The sequence below is a fragment of the Crocodylus porosus genome, unplaced genomic scaffold (assembly GCF_001723895.1).
Source record: "Crocodylus porosus isolate Cpor-Errol unplaced genomic scaffold, CroPor_comp1, whole genome shotgun sequence".
In the NCBI taxonomy this organism is placed as follows: Eukaryota; Metazoa; Chordata; order Crocodylia; family Crocodylidae; genus Crocodylus; species Crocodylus porosus.
The window spans coordinates 240,034,947-240,054,757 of NW_017728886.1; the positions used below are offsets into that span (position 1 = coordinate 240,034,947).

General features: G+C 45.3%; 1 protein-coding gene across 2 annotated transcripts in view; it reads right to left on the minus strand.

Moving 5' to 3' along the window:
- Window positions 1-19,811, minus strand: part of ANGPT1 (angiopoietin 1) — a 253,626-nt gene that overhangs the window by 99,658 nt on the left and 134,157 nt on the right. The window lies entirely within an intron of this gene.

Genomic DNA, 19,811 nt, shown 5'->3' on the forward strand with positions numbered 1-19,811 from the left:
TTTCCCCTAGCACCCCCTGGCATAACAAGGAATAATGGCCATAAGTTGTTGGAGAGTAGGTTTAGATTAAACATCCATAAGAACTACTTCACAGTCAGGGTGGCTAGGGTCTGGAACCAACTTCCAAGAGAAGTGGTGCTGGCTTTTACCCTGGGGGTCTTTATGAGGAGGCTTGATGCCTACCTAGCTGGGATCATTTGAGCCGAGTTTTTCTCCTGTCCAGGCAGGGGGTCAGACCTGAAGATCTACAAGGTCCCTTCCGACCCTACTTCTATGATTCTATGATTTTATGAAAAACCCCACACTGGCAGGGATTGGCCAGGGCAGGGAAATGCAGGGCAAAAGCACAGCTGTGAGCATGGACTGCTCACACGTGTGTGTGTGTGTGGTGTCCCCTGACTACACCAGCCTTGGTGGTTGCCCTTGTTCCCCACCCATAAGGCTGGCCCTGACTGTCTCTATTGTACAAGTTTACCCGCTCACAGCTCAGTGGAGTTGAGACAAGGGAGTGGCCAGTACCTTCATCTAGGCTCCATAAGTGGATGTGGAGGTGGAGGTGGGGCTGGGGTGGCTTGGACCCCTGCCCTGAGAGAAGCAGGGCCCCTAGTCCCTTCCACCAACCTGGCTGCTGGTGGGGACCCATGTTTGGTGGGGTTCCAGGCTTTGCCCTAGGATTGCAGCTCAGGCCAGGGAAGGCCATTTGGTAGCAGCAGAAGCAGCAGCAAGAGGTTGCTTAGCTGCAGCCACTGCTTCACCGGGTGCTTGCATGCACTGCCCACACATGGTGGGTGTGAGGAGTGGCAGAGCCTTGTGCCCCCCTGCATGCCAATCCACACCTCCTTCCAGGTGCTGAAGCTAGGAGCCAAAGGGATGCCAGAGCTCCTATGCCAGGTGAGAGGGTAAATGCACTGGACTTTGAGGGGGGAGGTAGAGGAGGGGGGAGGTGGTTCCCATTCCCCCTTGATGGCAAATTGTGGGTGGGAGCCTATCCCAGTGCCATCAGGTTATCTGCAGCTTTGTAAAGGGGCTCAGGTCAGGATGCAGCTGCCCGACAACTCCCTACAGAATTGGGCCATCCCAAGCAGTTTGGGCTGCTTGTCTATCCCCACTGGGTGCTCCCGTTGGCAGCAGGGAGGAGGGTACTGTCCCAAATTTCCTTAAAAATATGTTCACCCTATGATTAGGCCACTCCCTGGGGAGACAGGAGTTTGAATTATGATAGCCCAAGGCTGGTATAGATCCCAGCCTACCACTTTCTGGACCAGCAACTAGACTATTCCATTAAAACTGGTGGGCAGTGCCACTGTCAGCTCTGCTTCTTTCTTTGAAAGAATATTTGTAAGTACCTACCATCTAGGCTCTGGTTCCCAGGTAAACAGAGGTGCATGCCCTATAGCTCTGAATGAGGTGACTGAATCAGAAGGTGGACTGGAGTTTAGGTACAGCCTTTGCTTAGTATTTCCTGCTGGCTAGCTCTATACAGGTGCTGCTTGGCATGTAAGGTTTGCAGATGGTCCTTCTGAAGTTCCCAGATCTCCCCTTGCACTGTACAGGTACTCTGGAGGCCAAATGCCTACAACTTGGGCATTAAATATCTTAACCTGTAGGTGGTTTTTGGATCTGACCCTGTGAATATGATTCAGCTTAGAAAACTAAATTTGTTTTCATTATACATGACAAGAGCTTCAAAAAATTTAAGTGGAAAAATCATTAAAACTTATTCAAATGGTGATTTTCATTTTTCTTGTTTTAAACAAAAGGTCCTTTTTTACATCACTTTCCAAACATGTGTTTTCATTTGAGGAACGTGATTTTTTTTTTAAACCCTAATACTTCTATTATTGCTTTAACATCAATCTAGTCCTTTTTTAAGTCTAACCATCTGTATATAGATTATGAGCCTCTAAAAATAACTTAAAGTAGGGCAAAGGGCAGTTGGGCAGATAACTGCTTTTACACTGTTCTCTCTCTCCCACTTGCATACACGCACCACTACACATGTATATCGCCACACTCCCACACCTACCCACATAGTCAAGCTTTCCCAATGTGAAGTGCTTTGTCACTTGCAGATCAGTGCTAGACATATTCATTGACGAGGTAACCATAATATACAGGGAAACTTAAAAAATGAATCAAAGTATTATCTTTAGCTGTGACATTGATCATTGTACAGTTTAGACAAGTTGAAAAACTCTATATAAATATATCTATAAGAAAATGAATAGTTGGAAAACAGTATAAGAGATAAAAGTAACCAATTCTAGTTTCTCATCAATAAACAATTTCTAAAAGACTACAATTTTTCTCTTGTAGGTGTACAGTTCACAAGAAGAAATGCATTCAATGCCAAGTCATTGAGCCTGGCTCCTTTTCCATTCTTTGTATATTAACCATAGCACATGGAAGCTCAGCCCTTAGCCACGCCGGCAATGCAGCAGTGCTGGAGTTGCTGATTAGCCAAGCAGGGGAAGGAGTTTCCACCTGCTCTGTGTCTAAGCCAGAGCTGAGCTGCACCTGACAGTGAGGGGGGAAGAAAGGGTTGGGGGCATAAGCTGCAGAGGAGAAGCAGAGTAGGAGGCAAGAAACTGTTGTAGTTTTGACTCTGGCCCCCAACCCAGACTAAGGCCAGTGTAATAGCTGCAGCAGCTGCCTGCCGCCCCTTTCTGTTTTGTGTAAGATAAGGGGCTTTTTTCCCCAAGGCTGACTGGGGGGAAAACCTCATCTTATATTTGAGTAAAATGATTTATTATATAATGAAAATGGGCTGGTATCCCTGCTAGTGTAACCCCATAAGGCTAGGGACAGAAGTTACACAAAGACTGGTTTAAGTGATCAGAAACAGGGTTAAACCTGTAACAGAGCAGAAGTTCAATGCACATAAAGCAGTTTCAAAATGACTGAAACTGGTTTAAGATAAACCTGGTTGAATGTAGTATCAGATTTAACTGAATCATGTTAAACCAGTTTATGGAACTTCTGTCCTCACCCCGCTCCTGGTTTAAGTTAAATCAGAGTCTCCCCCAGCATTCCAGCATGCTTTTCTGCCCGGGGCTGGGCTGTGTTGTCTGCTCCAGAGAGCAGGGCTGGCTCTGCCTCTCTGCTCTTTAGCCAGAGCAAGGGTCAGGGTGTGGCCAGACACTGGCTGGCATGGCCCCCTAAAGCAAAGGGGCAGGGAGAGGGTTTATTTCCCCCTCTGTCCCCCCTCCCTGCAGGGGACTGCAGCCAGGATCTGCCGGGTGGAGGCAGAGCAGCCCCAGTCAGGGTCTATCAACTCCACCTTGCCACTCCAGCGGCAGGGTTGGGGGCATGGCCCTGCTATCCACCTGCCTCACCTGGGGCTGGAGCTGCAGGGCTGAGCTTGGTCAGTGCTGAGGACAGATGTGAAGGAGCCAACCCAGGCTGAGCCATAGGGGCAGGGCCCCTCCCAGCTGGCTGTAGGTCGGGATGGGGCCACAGGAGCTCTGCACCCAGATTTCTCCCAGCTCCCTATGCCCAGGCCAGGCCGGGCCTGCCCGGCTTAGCCCCAAGGGAGGCAAGTGGATAGTGGGGCCAAACGGGGCTGCGGCATGGAGGCAGGGCCCTTCCCTGCTGGCTGCAGCTCCGTGACAGCCTGGACCAGTGCACACAGGCAGCACCTGGATGGGGATTGGTATGGAGACAATACCAAACAAACATCCTACCCATTCATTGAATGATTTTCTTCATGAAGTCAATAGTCACTTCTACAGAGGTAAATTCCTAGCATGTGTACATTATTTCAAGAATTAGCCCTAACTGCATGTTGGTATTCAAATAAAATCTAATGCCTCATTTTTCTTTTACTAGGAGGCCACAAAGCCAGACCTTTGACCAAACTTTCTCTACTATTCAATTAGTCCTCTGAAACATACAACAGTAGACCAAGCATTTTAACAAACTATATTATTATGTAGTCTGACCAAAAAAACAGGAAAATAAATAACCACAAAGATAAGTCCCTACTGGTGTTTTGCAGTTTTATAGATTCCTTCTTAATGGAGTGCTATATATGCAACTATAGTTGTGTATTATGCAAATTAAAATTAACATTATAGGCTCTATGGGACAATTAATTTTTGCTAAGGGACAATATTGGACAAATGCTGCAGTTAGCTGTTCATTCAAAATTCCGTTTAAAGTCAAATGAGACTTTTGATTGGATGACGACTGCATCTTTTAGCCTACATATACATTTCCCACTGAGCCCGTAAGATCTCTGATTTTCTTGGCTTTGCTTGCATCTGTTTGAGATGAGGAAATTATCCCTGGTTTGATATTGTTTTCTGGGTATTCCCTAAAAAATCTTCATAAACATTTCACATCTCTGTGTTGCAAAAGCCATGAGGTTGCAGCATGAGTCAATATGTTTATTTATTACTGAATGTCACTTTTGTATTTAGACACCAGAGAATCAATAAAAAATATGCTCTGTTACTTCCCACGCTTTATACCATTAGTAGACAGGAAGGGTTGGGAATCTGGACACCCCAATTTTTATAGCAAGCCAATGTTTAGCTTTCATTGTTGTCATTTCCAGTCTATTTTAGAACCAGCCAAAAATATTTGCAAAACTAGTGTGGGATGGGAAGAAACTAATTTTCATTCATTTTTCAAACATCCTTAAGGTTTTAGGACACCACTTTCCTATCCCATGAAAATCCCACAGGAGAATGTGCTCCTAAAACTTGATAAATGTTAAAGCAAAGAAGTAATAGGACCATGGCTGGGAATAGGTAATGCTCTGAGGAGGGTAGCAGTAAAAAAGGATTAGGAGCAGCTATACCTAACAATCTCTTTCCCATCCTTCTCCAAGGCAAAAGCATTATCCAACCCTGCTGATCAAGACAACTATTCCTTGCACTACTCCTTTTTTCCCTGTGACCAGTAGGGTCCCTCAAGGCTCTGTCCTTGGACCTATATTATTCAACATCTTTATTAATGATGTGGACACCGGAGTCAGAAGCAAACCTACCATGTTCACCAATTACACCAAACTCTGGGGTAAAGCGTCCACATCTGAGGACAGGACAAGAACCCAATGATGTTTAACACTGAAAAATGCAAGGTTCTCCACCGTGGGAAAAAAACCCGCAGCATGCTTTTAGGCTCAGAAGTGCTACACTGGCTAGCACTACAGATGAAAGGGACTTGGAAGTCATGATTGACCACAAGATGAACATGAGCCTTCAGTGTGATGCTGCTGCTGGTAAAGCGAGAAGAATGCTGGCTTGCATCCATAGATGCTTCTCAAGCAAATCCCGGGACGTCATTCTCCCATTGTACTCAGCCTTGGTGAGGCCACAGCTGGAGTACTGCGTCCAGTTTTGGGCTCCACAATTCAAAAAGGATGTGGAGAAGCTTGAGAGAGCCCAGAGAAGAGCCATGAACATGATCAGAGGTCATGAAAATGGACCTTATGATGGGAGGCTGAGAGTATGGGACTCTTCAGCCTGGAAAAGCGCAAGCTCAGGGGTGATCTGATGACAAAGTCAAATGGTCATAAACTCCTCCAAGACGGTTTCAGGCTGGACATAAGGAAGAACTTCTTTACTGTCTGAGCCCCCCAAGGTCTGGAATAGCCTGCTACTGGAGGTGGTTCAAGCACCTACTTTGAACGTTTTCAAGAGAAAATTGGATGTTATCTTTCTGGGATCCTATGATCCCTGCTGACTTCCTTCCCCTGAGGTAGGGGGCTGGACTCGATGATCTTCCAAGGTCCCTTCCAGCCCTAATATCTATGAAATCTATGAAATCTGTAAGGTGAAGAGTGAGCATTTTGGGGACTATCTATGAGTAGAACCAGTCCATCAAACCTCTTTTACTCAACAGCCTTACCACTATTAGCTTTCCTTTTGAACTGGGTAATGCCTCCCTCTACAGGGAGACCAAAGTTGCAGGAGCTGATCTTACACTAATTCATGTGTGAATTTAATCAGAAAGACAGAAAGTCCTCAAACCATGTTGCATATAACTACTGTTCTGAAATGTTGCTCCTTATCCCCACATGTGAAGACTTCTACAATATTGGGGATGCATCTATTCTAATAGAATACATTTTGGAGACATTTCTTCTGTTTTCCTGTTCCTTTGCCCTTCCCTCCATTGTGGATCAGAGGGAAGCCACTTCCTTGGTTGTGAAATTAGTGAATCCTTAACAAGCTGCTTTAAAATTCCATAGTGCAGAATGGTCTTTCAAACAGGAAAGATATTTTTTGAAAGACATGTTATTTTAGATGTGAGTTGCTGCCAAGAGTATCACTACTGCACAAAAAAATGCTTAGACAAATTATGTGACAAGTCCATTAGCAGCAGATATAGCCAAAGTGGAGATGCCTGGGTCTCTGTGGTACTGCACATATATTTGTCTTATCTATAGGTTTTATAATCTAGTGGAGAACATATTTTTAGAGATCATCTTAAATTAAAGTTGGAGAACGGATCAAACTGGGACACTGAGGTAGATGGTATTTTGGAATCCAACCTCAGAACTGTTGCCAAATTTTACAGATGGCTCCTATCTGAAAAATGTTTTATACTAAAACAAGTCATTTCAACACCCCAGGTGCTTGGAATTATTGGAATTGGTATCTGGATCCAAATTTGGCAATTTAGTTTAGCTCCATTTTTAAAAAATATTATCAGTGTGACTTTCACTCCCTTTTCTATCTCATTTTTCCTTATGCACTTTCAGGAATCCTCCTCCCCTTAATTTAGCTAGGTCTATGGTACAGATGAAAATGTTTTTACCATTGTGTCATCCAACCTTGCTCACTATGGTCACCTAAACTTTCTCAGGGTATTGTGTATTTGTGTAGTTTTTGTCCAAGAGAGATCACACAGGAAAGAACAGGGTAACCATCTTTATTAACAATAACTACCCTTAACACTAAAGCAGAGGAGCCAACACAAGATAATGCATTTTAGGCAGTGCCATCTGCTGATGGAGAACACTCAATACATAACACACCTCCCCTCTAGGTAATGTAGTTCTGTAAGTACTGGGGTGGGACGTGGACAGTGACCCATCATGTGCAGCCCACTTCAGGGATAACAGACTTTTCACTGCCAACAGAAATAGGCTCCTTTGGCTCTTCTGGAGTAGCTCCAGCAACTGGAAGTACTGATGGGTCTAAAACAGCAGCTGATGGACTCACCAGAACTGGTTGCACTAGTAGTGCAATACCTTCTGGTGCTGCAGGAGTTATCTGAGACTTGACCTCGCATCTAGTCAATGTGCCTGCAAAGTATCTTTCCATGTGGAATCTGGATTTTATACAGTACTGGTCCTGTAGCTCCCAGGACAGATGTAGGCATTAGGGCTGTGGGAAGCTTTGGTCGCTGATTCTATTTGGGAGAGATTTGGCCCAATTCAGCAGTCAAATCTCTGAATCCAAATCGAATCAGGAGACCCTTTAATCTCTCCAAATCAAATCAGAACCCTCCAAATTGATTCAGACAACTTTAGATGTTTTTTGTACATACCTCAAGGTACTGGGCAGCTTGTGAATACTGAGATGGTTGGGCAGATAGAGCACTCCACGGGAGCATGGTGGGTTTCCCAACGTGCTTGGCAGTGGGCCCACAAGTAGACCAGAAGCACTTCTAGTCCCCTTTTGGGTCTGCCACAGAACACGTGGGGGGACCCTTCCCCACCCCCCGGCTCAGGGAATGTTGCCTCCTGGTTCTGGGGGGTGGAACCCAGGGTCCCCCTGTGGCCAATTGCCAAGCCAGATGAGCACATTTTTGGGTGTGCAGTTCATTAGTAGCTCTACAGGACTGCACCTGTTGCACTGCATGGAGTTACAGCTGCCGTAAAACTCGGATTACAATGCATGAAGTCACAGAGGCAATGGAAACAACTTCTAACCACTATGATAAAGAATGAACAACAATAAAAAAAATCTGGCCTTAGAAAGGGCCAGCAAAATCTATGTACAGATGAGACCATGGTATTCTAGTCACTTCCAATGGATGAACTGGAGCCTTAGCTAGTGTGTGGCATGTAGCTTGGCATATTTCACACCTCTTTCTGTTTACTGAATGCCAGCATCTATCTTTGTCTACCAGACATAAGTTCTGGCAAGTGCTTTCATGCATCCAATCCCTGGATATCTCAAATGGAGAGAATCAAGAATTCATGTTCAACCTTCATTGGGAATGACCACTTGGTTACCCTATAGGAGGCATCCCTTATGGACAGAAAGTGCATGTGGATATGTAATGCATGGCTTAAATTAACTTATGACCCTTTCCTTACCTATTTTACTACTTGGGCTAACACTGGATCCAGTCATATGAGCAATGTCATCAGCCTGGAAAGAAGGATCAGAATAGGATACTAGCATCAGAAGTTCAGAGAGATGAGTAACAGTGAATGCACGATGGAAAAATGGTAAATGACTCAGTGCATCTGCATTTGCTATCAACTTCCTAGGGAGGTGTTGAAATTCACAATCATATGCATTTAAAAGCAAGAAACAACAAAGCATGCATGGTGAAATGATTTGGGGTGTTGATTCCTCTTGGTGAATAATCCTAGCAATGATTTATGATCTGTCAGAGTTGTGAATTTGCAGCCATATACACAGTCATGGAAATTCCTAAAGCCAGCAATGACTGTAAGAGCTTCCCTATAAATTAGGGCATAATTCTTCTATCTTATAATTTGTGAATAGTAAGCAATGGGAGATTTGTGTCCTTCATTTTGAAGGTTACTGAAGACATTCCCCCATTCCATTCCATAGAGTGAAGTATCACAAGTAAGCAGAAGTGGCTTCTTTATGCCATAATAGACTAGTATGCTGTCAGAAGACAACAATCGCTTCACATCATCGAAAGTATTGTCATGCAATTTAGTTTATTTCCAGGTGGCATCCTTATCCAATAGACAATGCAAAGGCTCAGCAACTGTAGCCTTGTCTTTTAAGAAAGAATGGTAGAAATTAAGCAGACCCAGGAAGGCAACATGATGAGGTTTCATTTGAATTGGAGCCACAGTCAAATTCAATGTAAATGGCACAGGCTGGCTCTTATAGCCACCAAGTTGTTCAAAGACTTCGCTGAAATCCCTTAGGATATTTTGTAACCTGTCTACCATGATGCTGTACACTCCTATTAATTTGACACCAGTGGCTCAAACCATTCCCCTCCTAGTAAACTTGTTCCTGAACCTTTTGCAATTATTAGGCAGAGGACCCCTCAGTCCTGCCCATAGCAGACACTGATACAACATGCACCCTTCAGACAAGTGTTTATTACAGTCAACAAGTTTGGCTTTTTATGACATAATAGGTGGATGATTTCTAGGACTGAGTGAATTGCATATCTCTTCTGAGAGTAAGGTAAACTTAGATCTTGAGTATACCTCCATAGTACATGGAGCACCCTGAAGAATCATCATTGTGTAGGTCTTCTTCTGTGGGGTTGGTGTTTCCACATTATTAACAAATGCAGTAGTGTAGGCATCAGGAGACAACTCACATGCTGGAATTCCATTTGAATCAGCAGCAGTATTCATGGTAAATGAAGGCTCACCCCCCTTGGTCGCCTTGTTCTTAGATGTCTTGGACTTCTGATGACACATGTTCAATGTGCTGCTTGCACTGGCAATGGTTGCATCACAGAAAAAGCATGTACCACATCTGTGATTTCTCCCACAGCTATAGCAGTTTATTATGGGAAGAAAAATTCATATTTTTGTGCATGGGTGGTGGCTTCCTTGGACAATCCTCCCTCGAATGCACTTGGTATGTCTCAGCTGATATCAGTCCTGTTGATGATACTCAGATTTCACTTGAATGGAGTAACACAGCTTTATATGCCAGGGATTCTACTTGGGTCATGGTAAATATTAAGTTATGCCTTGTACGATGTCTGAGTCTCAACCCCCCTCCCCCCCGCACCACCACCACCACCCAAGACAATCCCTTTTGAGTGGTATCAAAATTACAGTTCTCAGACACTCAATGCAAGTCTGCTACATATTCAGTAATTCCTTCCTCTGGCAGCTGATTTCATTGAATGAAATTAAATTGGCAAGTGGTTTCAGATGGAGTTGGTGTAAAGCGATATTTTAGCAACTGGAAGATCACATGGTATGAATTGTTACAGGGCTTGGCTGGGGATACAAGGGAACAAGCTAACTGAAAAGCCTTTGAGCCAATGACACTTAGTAGCAGTGCCCATTTTTGCTTATTGTCTGTAATCTTATTAGCTTCCAGACAGAAGTCTAGCCAGTCAGCATAAGCTTAGGTGGATGGATGGGATGCATCAAACTCTTCAGTGTGGCCCAAAGGAGCCATGTTAGTGAGGACGCATATGGGAAGAGGAGAGCCCCAGCCCCTGCTCACTGACAGCATGGATCACTGTGAGTTTTTCTGTGTTCTTTTGTCTGGAGCACTGGAAGCATTCTACTCACTGGGGTCCCGTCCTCATCACCAATATTGTATATTTATGGGGTTCTTGTCCCAGACAGATCACACAGGGAAGAACAGAGGAACCATGTTTATTAAGAACCATCCTTATTAATACCACTACTGAACGGGCAAAAGCAATTGATGACAGAAAGCAATTGAGGACAAGGCTGAACTCCTCACTGGGTTCTTTGCCTCAGTTTTCCTAAATGAGGGGCAAGACAAGTCTCACATTGTAAAGAGGCAACAGCTGGGCATCAGACTACCAAGCATTGACCCTGAGATGTTGCAGAGTCACTTGGAAGGACTGGATGTGTTTAAGTCAGCAGGCTTGGATGACCTCCATCTGAGGGTACTGAAGGCACTGGCCAGTATCATTGTACAGCCACTAGCAAGAATATTTGAGCACTTGTGGCACACGGGACAGGTCCCGGAGGACTGGAAAAGGGCCAATGTGGTCCCTATTTTCAAGAAGGGGAGGAAGGAGGATCCAGGCAACTAAAGGCCAGTCAGTCTCACCTCCATCCTTGGCAAAGTCTTTGAAAAGATTATTAAGGCTCATATATGTGAGAGCCCAACAGGAAAAATTATGCTGAGGGGAAACCAGCATGGATTCATAGTGGGTAGATTATGCCTGACTAATCTAGTCTCTTTTTAAGACCAGGTTACAAAACACTTTGACACAGGAGTAGGGGTTGATTTCATTTACTTAGACTTCAGGAAGGCCTTTGATATGGTATCCCACCCCATACTGGTGAACAAGTTAAGAGGCTGTGACTTGTATGATAACACAGTCTAGTGGGTGGCAAATTGGCTAGTGGGTTGTACCCAGAAAATGGTAGTGGATGGGTTGGTATTGACCTGGAAGGGAATGGGTAGTCGGGTCCCGCAGGGTTTGGTCCTTGGACCAATACTCTTCAATGTCTTCATCAGTGACTTGGACGAGGGAATGAAATGTACTCTGTCCAAGTTTGCAGATGATAAAAAACTGTGGGGAGAAGTGGACACACCGGAGGGCAGGGAACAACTACAGGCAGATATGGACAGGTTGGACAAATGGGCAGAAAACAACAGAATGCAATTTAACAAGGAGAAATGCCAAGTGGTGCACCTAGGGAGGAAAAATGTCCAGCACACCTACTGCCTAGGAAATGACCTGCTCGGTAGCATGGAAGCAGAAAGGGATCTTGGAGTCCTAGTGGACTCCAAGATGAACATGAGTCGTCAGTGTGATGAAGTCATCAGAAAAGCTAACTGCACTTTATTATGCATCAGCGGATGCATGACAAACAGAACCAAGGAGGTGATACTTCCCCTTTCAGACCACAGCTGGAATACCAGCTGGTCAGACTGCAGTTGGAACATTGCGTCCAGTTTTGGGTGCCACACTTCAGGAGGGATGGGGATAACCTGGAGAGTGTCCAGAGAAGGGGCACTCATATGGTTAAGGGTTTGCGGGCCAAGCCCTACGAGGAGAGACTAGGGCACCTGGACCTCTTCAGCCTTCGCAAGAGACGGTTGAGAGGTGACCTTGTGGCTGCCTATAAATTCATCATGGGGGCGCAGAAGGGAATTGGTGAGGCTCAACTCACCAAGGCACCCCAGGGGTCACAAGAAATAATGGTCATAAGCTAGCAGAGAGCAGATTTAGACTGGACATTAGGAGGAACTTCTTCACAGTTAGAGTGGTCAAGGTCTGGAATGGGCTCCCAAGGGAGGTGGTGCTCTCCCCTACCCAGGGGGTCTCCAAGAGGAGGTTGGATGGGCATCTGGCTTGGGTCATCTGAACCCAGCACTCTTTCCTGTCTGTGCAGGGGGTTGGACTCGATGATCTATTGAGGTCCCTTCAGACCCTAACATCTATGAATCTGTGAAAAATAATTACCCTTAATTCTAAAGCAGAAAAAACAGCACAAGATAATGAAGTTCAGGCAATGCTCTATTACTGATGGAGTACAGACCATATGTACAGACACTCAGTACAAAGCGCATGGTAACACAGCACAGTGACTAGTTGCTACTGCACCTTCTGTTCTTACTATTGCTGATGGAGCAAAAATCATGCTAGACCAATGGTGGGAGAATTTTAAAAAATACTTCAGCCTATTCAATAGGGTTGTGTGAAATTTCACTGGGTGTTTTGTTTTGAAGCTGTTTTGCCACGTTCTGAGCTTGAAACAGCAAAATTGAAACAAAACAAAAGCCTTCAAAACAGTTTTAAAATGAAATGAGAGCACTTGAAATGTTTAGAAAGTTTTGAAACATTTTGAGTTTTGAAGCCAGGCTTACTTGGCTTCAGCACCAGTCCCAGCCAGCAGCAGCAGCCTGCTGTCATCCCTCGCACAGATCCAGGGGCTGCACCTGCCCAGCAGGAATCTGGCACAGCCCCTCCAAGTGTAGCCCTGGCCAGTGTCTCTGCCCTGCCTCCCACCACTGGGCTCAGCTCCATGGGGCTGGCGAAGCCTGTTGGAGAGCAGCTTGGTGGTGGGAGGTGGGGGAGAACCAGGGCTGAGCTCCAAGCAGTTCTGCCAGCCCCACAGAGCTCAGGCCAGTAACGGGAGGTGGGGGAGAGCCACTGGCCAGGGCTATACATGAAGCCAGGGCTGTGCTTGGAGCAGCTTCTCAGCTCCACAGCTCTCCTGAGGGTGTGGGCCCCCAGGTTTGAACGCAGGATGACAGGAGGCTGCTGTTACCAGCAAGTGACACAAGTTTTACTTGTCAGCATTTTGATTTTCCCAGAAACCCCTACACTTATCTCCCTAAAACTTGGCAGGCATCATGTCCTCAAAAGGAGCTACCATTCCTGTAATTTTCATCTGAATCAGGCAAGAAATGACAAAAGTATAGGAATTTTCATGATTCCCCATTGTAGCCTATGGACAAAACGTCGAAACAGAATTGAAACAGGGAAACGGTTTTGATGAAATGGAACAGTGCTCTGAAATGAAAAGATGAAAGAAAACACTTTCCCTTCAAAACAGTGAAACAGACGTCAACATGAAACTATGCTGTTTCGCACAGCCCTAGTATTCAAGTCACTCCAACCAAGATAGCCTTCATGGCCGTGTCTGTACAAGTGTAGGCATTTGTTTCCCTGGGAACAAGAGTGCTGCTGCTACTTGTATGTAGGGAACACCTGTGCCACATACCCTCCAGCACACAGCAGGTTACCCCAGGTGGGGATGGGGAGGCTGGAGCTAGCAAGTAAGCTGGGGGCTTCCTGGAGCTGTAGCACCAGTGATCCTGGTGCTCAGAGCCTAGCTGGCAGCTGGAGAATGGCTCCAGCCAGCCGGGATCTGGTTTTGGGCAGCATAGCACTGTCCCTGTGTGCACTGCTCCACTTTTTTTTAGCAAGTTTTTTTGACCCTGGGATCTCTCGGAGTCAGTCCCCCCTGCCACCTCCAACTCCTGCACTGCTACCTTGCAGCATGGAGGACAGTTGAATGTACAGTATGTGGTGCCTCAGACATGTCTGCACTGGTGCGGTATATGGTGTCACAAATACTTGTCTGAACATGGCCCTTGTGATCATGTCATTACCCTCTCCTGACTGGTGTGTCTAAGAATGATGCTGACAACAAGTTTTGTTTCAAGTAAAACAATAATAAAAAAAAAAGGGTGGCTGTATTATCCAGCAAAGAATGAGTAAGTTTACGATCTGAGGTTCCTTTTTTGCTAATGTTAAGCTCTTAAGTTTGAAAAGCATGAACCTTGTTATGTGGCAAAGCCAAAGGGGGACTGCTGTCAGAGCTAAGGTTCCTATTTTTCTCCTTTTCAGAAGATTAATTCCTGTTTGAAAATATTTACAGACCTACAGATACAGAGGCATCTAACAGAATTTTCCAAAAGGACCAAAACCTTTAGTTACTTTAAAAATTAATTCAAACTTCTGCTTTGGGCACTTAATTAACCTTTGAAAACCTGACCCATGGTGCCTTGTTTAGTCCACTAGTCCATGTTGCATCTCAGGCTATTGAACTTCCCATCTTTCTACAAAATCCATGCAACTTACTTACCTGATATTCTCAATTATTAGGTCTCTCATCTTAGAGGGATCCTGTACCTGAGGGTTTTTGGGGGTATGGCTCCATTTAAGGGTATATTACGGACTTCCCATGCTTAATGTTTATAACATAATTTATCTAATTGGTATATTTCATCCTAATCCCAAGGATTATGGGGTTATTAATTTATGTCTTGAAGCTTTAAGTTTTACTTTCTTTGTTAATTTCCCTATCTCGTTTTGGTAGATGTTCTTTTTAGTCATACACATGTTTAAACATTTTTAAAGTCCTACTAAGCCTCTTGTGTTAGTCGGCATGTCTACATAAGATGTTTACTGTTTAGTTGCCTAATTAACTGCACAGTAAACATTTCAGCATCTACATAAGTGCCCCTTTTATGGCACACAAAACTAATAAACGTCTCATCATTGCATGTGTAAACACTGCTCCAGCTGGCTGGGGCACAGGGTGCTTCAGTGTGGAAATAACCAATAGGCAGCTCCTGTGCTAAACCACGCTTGCATCTCAGCCAGCTACTTCCAGCACATGGAGCCCAGTTGGAGCAGCCAGCCCAGGCTAGGGCACGAGGGTGCTTCAGTGTGGAGGCTGCCTGCCAACTAGCCCTGCACTGAAGCATCCTTGTGCCTCAGCCCCTCCGCAGTATGGGGGGTCCAGTGAGGGGAGCCCTGGGCTGGCAGGCTGATGCCCCTGGTCCAGCAGACTGATGCTCCTGGTCCCCTCTGCTCTGACTGGGCTCCATGCACTGCACATGAATAAACTCTGGAGGAATATGATCTGGAGTTTATTTGTGCACATTAACCTCATGTGTAAACATGCCCAGTAATATCTAATAGCAGTTAGCTGCACAGGTTAACCTTTTATCAGGAGAAAATAATTTCCAGTATTATTGGGTGTTCCCTTTCTCCTGTATTATGACAACAGGTAAGTTGAACTGTTCATTTTGATCTTCTTTATACCATTCATTATTTTTAATATCTCAGTTGTGTCATCTTATTTATGTCGTCTCTCAACAAAGTAATCCTTTGTGTTTGGTTTCTTTCTTATGGAGATTTTAGTGTTTCTAGCTATTCTATTCTACTCTATTTTGGACCATTTCCATTTCTTTTATATCGTTTATGAGAGTGGATAACCAGAACTGAGTGCAGTGTAAGAGAGGAAAGTGTACCATTGATTTATATATAACATTTTAATTGTTAGTCTCTTTGCCTTAATAAACTTCAACTCTCAGTTCATATTTTGCATTTTGAACACCACTTCACTTATAGCATATACTTACACTGAATGATATATTTGCTCCAATTTGTCCTCCCAAGATGCATACCTTGTACTTGCTGCAGTCTTTAGCATAACATAACTGATGCAATGATAATTTTTAAAGACTCGTCATATGTGTTAATGTCCCAAATTTCTTTAGAGTGATGTAATGTTTATTATTTTACTTTTTTAAAAAAGCTCTGTTGGGTCCTTTAGTTACTACAAAAATGTCTGTTAAATAGATTTAAATTGAGCCACTTCTTCAGTGCAAATCCTCTATCTCTGTCTAAATGTATTAGTTAAAATGTGTCAAAGAATGATTCTGAAAGAGTTAATAAATAGAAGAACATATGGGCCAGAAACATGATTTTCTAAGTTAGTCAAAACCAATCTACTTTGCAAAAAGAAAATACCTTGGTTTTCAAGTATGCAGAGTATCTACAAGTTTCCACTGAATCAGTGGGACCTTGTGAGTGCTGACTACTTTGAAAAAGTTACTTACTCAGATGCCCGATTTTGGACCTTAGTGCTTCAGTTCAGACTCTTGGGTTTGAAAATCATGGGTCAAAGTCTTTGTAAGAAATAGTTAATGTCTGCTATTTTTAAAATTAAAGGGAAAACATTTTGTGTGAATCAAATACAAGACGACTGGAAAATCTTTTAGCCATTAAAAAAGCTTGCAGTTTATCTGTATATGAGAATGATATATCGCTTATATTGATATTAATTTAAAATTGCTCCTGAGTTCTATTAAAACATTCTGAGCAGAATTCTGCCAGATTTCTTTGCCAAAAGGCTGTAAAACTTATTAAAGGATTTGTATTACTTCACAATGCCTCACAATTGGTATGGGAACACACTAGTAAGAACGACTTTATGTACTTGAAAATGCCAAACAGCTGTTTAGTATAGAATAAGTGACAGCAACATCTAAAGGAAAAAATGAAAGTAGACATAAAAAAAATGTATACTCTCAAGAAGATCTGACTATGCAGACTGACTGACTTGTCCCAGTCTTAATGGAATTCAGAATCAAGCTATACAAGGTTCTGGGGAATGTTTCATAGGGAAGAAACCAATACAGCCCTGGCAATAAGTTTTTTTTCAATACTTGCACAACTCTATTGAAATATGTCTTGATGCAGTATGCAGAGTTATATAACGACAATGCATGTACATGCTGGCCTTCTAAGAATGCCATTCTTCCAAATCACTTCTCTCTCCAACCATTGCATCTCTTCTTCCTTTCAGCTCAAGCTCACTGAATTTTATGATCATAACATTTTTCTTGAATATGTCTCCCTCATCTCTAGCTGTGTTCTCTCTAGTGACCTCCTCCTGGCCAAATCACATATTCTCTACCTCAGGCTCACTTTGAATGTTGGCATCTGCATTATCCCCTCTATCAGTCCATCCAAAACAATAACTAAGATTATCTTCTCTGCTTATTTTTCTGACCATGTCACCGCACCTTGAATTTCCCCTTGCACTTCTTTCTAAATCAATCTCCTTCTTTTCCTCAGCATCCTTGTGCTGCATGACTGCTTCCCCTACATGGAAATTTACCCATTACATACTGCCTTCTTCTGAGTTACCTTGTACTACAAACCTTGCTATACCACCTGTCCACCACTCCCATGGTATCTATGTCCTTTCCCTTAGACTAAGAAAAGGCCTTCCACACACCTTAGGGTGTGTCCAGATGAGCACACATGTGCCTCTGGCAGCATCTCAAACCAAATAAAAAAAACACAGTGAAAAGTGGTGCAGGGTGTGGTTCCCCACCATGCACTGAGGCAAGCCAGGGGTCGGACCTCCAGACACGCTTTGGCATCCAGCCAGAGCATCTCTATGGTGCTCCCTGCTGCTCCAGCATGCTGCATTCACATGCTGGGGCAAGCAGGAGCGGTGCAAAGCTCTGACCCAGGCACTGTCCCTGGTAAGTAGGGACTGGGGGGCGGACTGGGGGGGCATGCATACGTGGGGGATGTGTGGGCGTGGAGGGGCTAGTCAGGGGGTGTGGTTCCCCTGTAGGGCCCCAGCTCCCCCAAAGCAGCAGTGGCCATGGGGCACTCAGCACCCACTGCGGCCAGAGCCCCAAGAGGCACAGTGCAGCCCTGCTCACCTCAGAGCTGGCGCCGCTTGTGCCACCTGTCATAGGAACAGCCAACCTCGGGGTAATGCCATGTGGAGCTGCACAGGTTCAGGCAGCACTGGGGCCACTCAAGCTGTCACCAAGGTGTCGGTGCCACTTGCAGGGACAGTGTATCATGCTGCACTGGGTCCTGCCTCCAGGGAACTGGCCCGACCCAAAAATGCACGGAGCCTGTGGAGGCAGGACCAGGCCTGGCATGACACAGGGTCCCTGCGAGTGGTGTTGACCCTTGAATGACAGCCTAGTGGCCCCGGTGCTGCCTGAAGCCACATAGCCTCATGTCACACCACACTGAGCTGGTCCTGTCCTGTGATAGGCAGCATGAGCAGTGCCAGCTCTGAGGCTATTTAAGCCATGCCCCTGGGGATTCTGGCCACAGCGGGCCCTGAGTGCCCCACAGCCGCTGCTGCTGTGGGGGTGAGCTGTGGGTTCTGTGGGGGGGGGCTGAGACCCTGTGGAGGGGGCCTGAGGGCCCAGCGGGGGGTGGGGTGCATGACAGCTCCGAGGAGGGGGTGCACGACAGCTCCGCAGGGACACATGTGTGCCATGCAGAGGGGGCCTGTGCCCTGTGGGGGGAAGCTGTGGAGCCTGCAGAGAGGGCAGTCCATGTGCTGTGTGGGGGGCTGCACCCTGTGGAGAGGCAGGAGACTCACCCCTCTTGAGCAGCCCCCCCCAACACACACAGTCCCCCCGCAATCCACCCACAACATCCACATCCCAAAGCCACCCCCACAAACCCCTCATACATGTACCCAGGCACAAACCCTGGATCTCTGCACAAGACACATATCCTCCCAAACCTCACCCCCTACATCCACCCACAAGCCCTACATCTACCCACAAACTCCCCGAACCCCACCTTGAAATTGCTTTACACTTGTAAATATATCAACAAAACATTGCCCAAATATATCAATAAAATATTGCCCTCCCTATATACAGTGCCATTTCATTTTAATACAGGAAGAACACTATTTTATATATTTAAATAAGAGTATTTGGGTTTCTTATCAGAAATTTGCAGTTCATAAACAGGGAACACCGGGTTCTTTGCTGGTGACACAAGTGGCAAGACCCATACAGAGGAGCCTGTCCAGGGCCAGCACTGGGGACTCAGCAGGAGGGCAGATGAGGTAGCTAACCTCTTGGCCATTTGGGGACAAGACAACATGCTTTGACAGTTCAAAGTGGGTCACCACAAGGAGCACACCTTCTGGGTGATAGTTGCACCCCATCTGTTCTGGCAGGGGCGCAGCCATGGGGCCACAGGTCCAAAGGTATGGATGCTGTTGCAGGTAGCAGCAGGTCACAAGCAGGCAGAAGCCTCTACTACCAGACTGCTGCAGTGGGTACAAGGAGCAGGGGCCACTCCAAGTTAGGGCTGCTTCAGCAGTCCAGCTGGCACAAGGGGTAGTGTCCCCAGGTACCAACTGGCTAGGCCCCAGAAGCTCTTGAGGGCAAGTAGCCCTGAGCTGTTCACTTTTTATACTGCTGGGGTCAGCACAGGTGCTGGCCCCAGCCTCTAGCTCCCCTTGGTTGCAGATCCGGGAGGAGCCAGGCAAGGTTATTTTGCCCCAAGTGGCACAACTTGCCCCATGCCAACGTGCATGTCCAGGCACATGTGCTAAGGATAAAAATCCCCAGCTCAAATTTATGCCACTCCTATTTGAGCTGCTATGCCTGTGTGCCTGCATGTGTGGACATGCCCGAAGGGTTAGTTTGTAGGTTCCTTTGTTTTGAGAATTAAAATCCTTTCTGACTTTCTTCATAGATGTCCACAGGAAATATGATCACTAATAAGTTATGTGAAAGGAGCAACTCTCTCTCACACACACAAACACACAAAATGAGACAAATATTATGGTTTATATATATATAGACCAGAGCTATACATATATAGGTGGAAAGTAGTCTCCAGTTGCTTTTCAATAATGCTTTACTAGT